The 4,955-nt window shown below is 45.0% G+C and overlaps 1 pseudogene; it reads left to right on the forward strand.

Annotated features, from left to right (window-relative positions):
- The first annotated feature begins 4,154 nt into the window (after positions 1-4,154).
- LOC122326400 overlaps positions 4,155-4,955 on the forward strand; it is a 20,147-nt pseudogene continuing 19,346 nt past the window's right edge.

Consider the following 4,955-nt stretch of genomic DNA (forward strand, 5'->3'; position numbering starts at 1 on the left):
ACTGGGGGGCATTGGGCCATGGGGTGGCACCATACAGTGGGTCAGACCTTCTTGGTCTTGAACAGCTCTTCAATGTGTACTACCATCCCACGATGAACCACAGTTAAAGGATTTTATCAGCTGGACTTCCTAGATGATCATAACTCTGCTTAATCATTGGCCTTCTCTTTTGAGATTTCTGACAAGGCACTGGTCCAGGTTCCACAGGGGTACTATCATTGTGTCAGTTTTTCCTCTTCTAAACTCAGATCCTCCTCCACTTCAGGAATTTGATTAAGGATCTCTCGGGCATGCTCCTGGATAAGCTCCGGGACAACTATAGGAGGTACAGTTTTGGGTTCCAACGCATGTGGAGGTGGATATAGACCCTGGTATGGGGTTCTTTGCTGGGTGGTTATAGCAGAGATCATCATCCTCACTCTCTGAAGGTTCTTGGTTTTCACCGTCAGTCTGATCAACAGTCTTTATTCTGTTTGTTTTTTTCTTTCATGGTCTGAGCTCTCATACAGGTGGTTGTACTACTTGGTTTCAAGTCCCCAGGCTTCAATAAACGCACCTCATCTGTGTTTCTATGGAGGCTTCGTATTCTTATAGACAGGTAAGTCTGCAAACTTCTCAATGACCACGTAAGGTAAAGAGTTCCATCGGTTTTGAAGTTTATGCTTTCCTGTGCAGGCAATGTTTCAGATGAGGACTCTGTATCCACATGCCAAAGTGTGTGGTTTCACTCTCTAGTCATACAGCCTTTTGTTTTGCTGATGAGCCTTTTAGAGAAGTTTCAGCTGCTAATTGATATGCCTGCTGAAGAGAGCATCCTTCATTCTCTATGTACTGCAAATGATTGACGCGACTGGATTATCGGGAATGTACCAAACACACATCAATGGGCATCTGAGCCCTCTAACCAAAAAGGAGATAATATGGGCAATAGCCCGTCGCCTTATTCTTTGTCCATTTTATAGGCTTGTACAAGTTGTGGGATGTATTGACTCCTCTTACTCTTATGAGCTGAGTCCAGAGTACCAAGCATTGAGAGAAGAGTGCAGTTAAAGCGCTCCGGTTGTGGATCACCTTTGGGGGTGATAGGGGGTGGTCCTTGATTTTCGTCTTCCCAGCATTCCTAAGAGTTCTCTTGTCAGTCAGCATTCAGAATCTCATCCTGATCAGAATGAATGCGAGACGGCAGTCTGTAATTAATACAAAGAATTTTTCCAAAAGGAGTTTGGCCATGGTAACTGCTCATTGATCTTTGGTAGGGAACTCTTGTGCGTAGCAAGTTATTACTAGGACGTTGGCAATACCCTTGGTGTCCGGCTCCAGTGACAAGAACTCAACGCATACCAAATCTAGCGGACCCTTACTGGTAATGTGGCTGAGGGGAGCGGACTTCTGAGGTAAGGTCTTCCGGGTAATACAAGCACCACAAGTTTTTTTTTTTTGCACTGGTCAATGTCAAGGGCCATACGGGGTCAGTAAAATCGATCTCTTATTAGCTCTGTCGTCCTCTCTACTCCAAGGTGGCCTGATACATCATGTAGAGATTGCAGGACAGTCAGATGATATTTGGCAGGCGGAACTCTTTCCATGGTGGCTTTTGGATACTCGGTAAAGTAGCTGATTTCTAATGTTCAGTTTTGGGCCCTGACATTGCAGGAGTGTAAGAGGATCAGAGCTCCTCCAAAGGGTAAGCACTCTTCCAGCTTTAATGTCCTTTTTCGCTACCCTGATAACTGGGTCTTGATCTTGAGACCCCTTCAGATCTTCATGGGTCAACTGCTCCAGGTGACACGTTGCCAGTGAAATTTGGTAAGGGTGAACAGGAGGTATGCTATCCGGCGAAATTCTAGATGGTCCACCAGTCAGCCGGATTCGTCCACTCCCAGGAGAGCTGGCCAACTTGCATATCGCTTTGACTCCAGACTGTGAAGTTTCAGTCCAAGAGGCGCAAACAGCATGATAGGTAGGATATCTGGATAGTACATGCGCATCGATTTGTTTTTATGTGGCTAGGGCAGCTAAATCTTATATTTAGTAAAACGAATATTGAAAAAATAAATCTAACACCTAAACCAAACTCAAACGCTTCTACTAGAGTTTTAACTTTTGGATGGTTTTCGATAATAATCGGTAGATGTCGATTAGAATCCACCTGCTTCTCTCACTCTCCTCCTTTTTTTTTTTTTTTTTTTTTTTTTTTTTTGAGATTTCCCCTCCCCAAACCAATCAAGTATGACTAACCTGTGTGTGTGTATTTGTGTGTGTGTATGTGTATGGTGCGTGTAGGTATGTTTGTGTGTGTATGTAGGTATGTTTGTGTGTATGTGTGTATGTATGTATGTGTTTGTATGCCTATGCGTGTGTGTGTGCGCATGTGTGTGCGCATGTATGTATTTGTGTGTGTGTGTATACATGCATGCGTGTATGCACTGTTTGTGTGTACGTATATGTGTGTATGTATGCGTGTGTGTGTATGCATGCATATATCAATCATTTCAATCAATCACTTTTATATAGCGCTTTTAACAACACAGGTTGCATCAAAGCACTAATGCATGTATGATGTGTATGTATGCATGCATGTATACGTGTATACCTGTGTGTATGCGTGTGTTTTTGTGTGTATGTCTGCATGTATGTATATTTATGTATACGTGTATGTATGTGTGTGTGTGTGTGTGTGTAGGTTTGTGTGTGTGTGTGTATATGCGCAGTGTGTGTGTGTATATATGCGTGTGTGTGTGTATATATGTATATGCACTGTATGTATGTATGTATGTGTAGGTATGTCTACGTGTGTATGTATATTTATGTACGTGTGCGTATGTATGCATACGTGTATGTGTTTGTGTGTATGTATATTTATGTGTGTGTGTGTGTGTATGCATGTGTTGGCTGCTGCCCCTTTAAGAACATTGTTTCAGTGGACTTAGGTGATCATTGTGGGGGAGGGGAAAAGAGAAGGAAAGAAGGTTGTTCGGTTCTAGCGCGTTGGACTTCTGACGATTTGTATACGTGTTTGATTAAAACCTACATATTCCCAGCGTGGTAAGAATGTTTTCGTTAAGAAATATGATGTTTAATATAATGCAGTATGTGACATATTACTAAATTTAAATGTTTTTTGTGTTTAAAGTTTGACCGCACGTGTATGCATATGATAATCCAGACCAGGGAAGAACTTTACATCACGGTTGATGGGGCAGTTGGACATTACAGCCATCCGAACAACTCCCTACCACCCTCAGACGGACGGTCTGGTGGAGCGATTTAACCACACTCTCAAGAACATGCTACGGAAGTTTGTTGCAGACACAGGAAAAGACTGGGACTAGGCTACCATTTGTTCTTTTTGCTTACCGAGAGGTACCCCAAGCATCAACGGGATTCTCACCATTTGAGCTTCTCTATGGATGGCAGGTACAAGGACCCCTGGACTTGCTAAGGAAAGGCTGGGAGGAGGAACCTGCATCCAAGACGGCGGAGAAGGGCATTGTGCAGTATGTGCAAGAAATGCGAGACCGTCTAGAGCAATACAGAGAACAAGCCAAAGAGAACTTGCAAGGAAGCAGAAAGCACAGAAAACATGGTATGACCAGCACGCCAGACTGTGGCAGTATCAACCAGGACAGAAGGTATTAATCCTGTTACCCACTTGAGTAAGTTACTAGCTAAATGGCAGGGGCCATGCTCCGTGGTCCACAAGATGGGGCCAGTTGCGTATGAAGTTATTATCCTGACGAGGGCAAGACCAGGCAGACCTACTAAAGGAGTGGAAGGAGCCACCCGGTAAGGGACAGGAAACATCGCTTCTTGTGAGGAAGGTGGAGGTAGATGAAGAAGAGGATTCAGAGGATTCAAAGAGACAGCCGTCTGTGGTGAGTCTGACTCACCTAGAAGACTCCACAAAGAAAGAGCTGCAGCACCTTCTAAACCAGTTTCCTGCTTTTGTTCTGTCAGAGGCCTGGATGGACGGAGCTGACCCAGCACACCATCCACCTTTCCGACCTGACACAATCACGCCAACGTCCTTACCGGTTGCCTGAGAGGCTGGTGGAACCCTTGAAAGAGGAGATCAAGCTGATGAGGGAGCTAGGAGTAATCGAACCTTCAATGAGCGAATGGTGCAGTACAATGGTGATTTGTCCCTAAAAAGGATGGATCGTGTCTGCATCGACTTCCGCAAACTCAACGCCCAGTCTAAGTTTGACGCATACCTTATGCTAAGAGTTGACGATCTGCTGGAGAAAATTGGAAAAGCCAAGTACATCACTACGCTAGACCTGTGTAAGGGATACTGGCAGGTACCTCTTAATCCTCAGTCCAGACCATACACAGCATTCCGGACACCTCTAGGTTTGTTCCAGTTTACAGTCCTACTGTTTGGTCTTCATGGAGCACCAGCCACTTTCCAGAGGCTGATGGACCAAGTACTTCTAGGCTGTGAAGACTGGTCTGCGCTTACCTGGGTGATGTGATAATACACAGCAACTCTTGGGCAGAGCATATTCACCACCTCCAACAAACCCTTAAGCGGATAGAGGAAGTCGGACTAACATAAAATGTTGCTAAATGTGAGTGAGCAAAGCAAGAGGCAAATTAACTGGGGTATCACTTGGGCAATAGGCAACTGAGACCCCAAATAGGAGGAGGCAATCTGAAGGAGCCCACAACCAAGGACCAAGAAGGAAGTGAGGTCCTTCCTAGGACTGGTGGGCTGGTACAGGAGATTTGTACCAAACTTGGTCTCCATCGCGGCTCCTCTGACCGGCCTGCGGTCCAAAACGGTGACACACCCTGTTCCCTGGACTGATGACTATGAGGCAGCTTTTAATAACTTAAAAGAAAAACTATGCTCCAACCCAGTTCTCCAGAGTCCTGACTTCACACAAAGGTTCCTGGTACAAGTAGATGCATCAACAACAGGGATTAGTGCGGTCCTTGCCCAGGGAAGTGTG

This window comes from Puntigrus tetrazona, chromosome 21, assembly GCF_018831695.1.
Source record: "Puntigrus tetrazona isolate hp1 chromosome 21, ASM1883169v1, whole genome shotgun sequence".
In the NCBI taxonomy this organism is placed as follows: domain Eukaryota; kingdom Metazoa; phylum Chordata; class Actinopteri; order Cypriniformes; family Cyprinidae; genus Puntigrus; species Puntigrus tetrazona.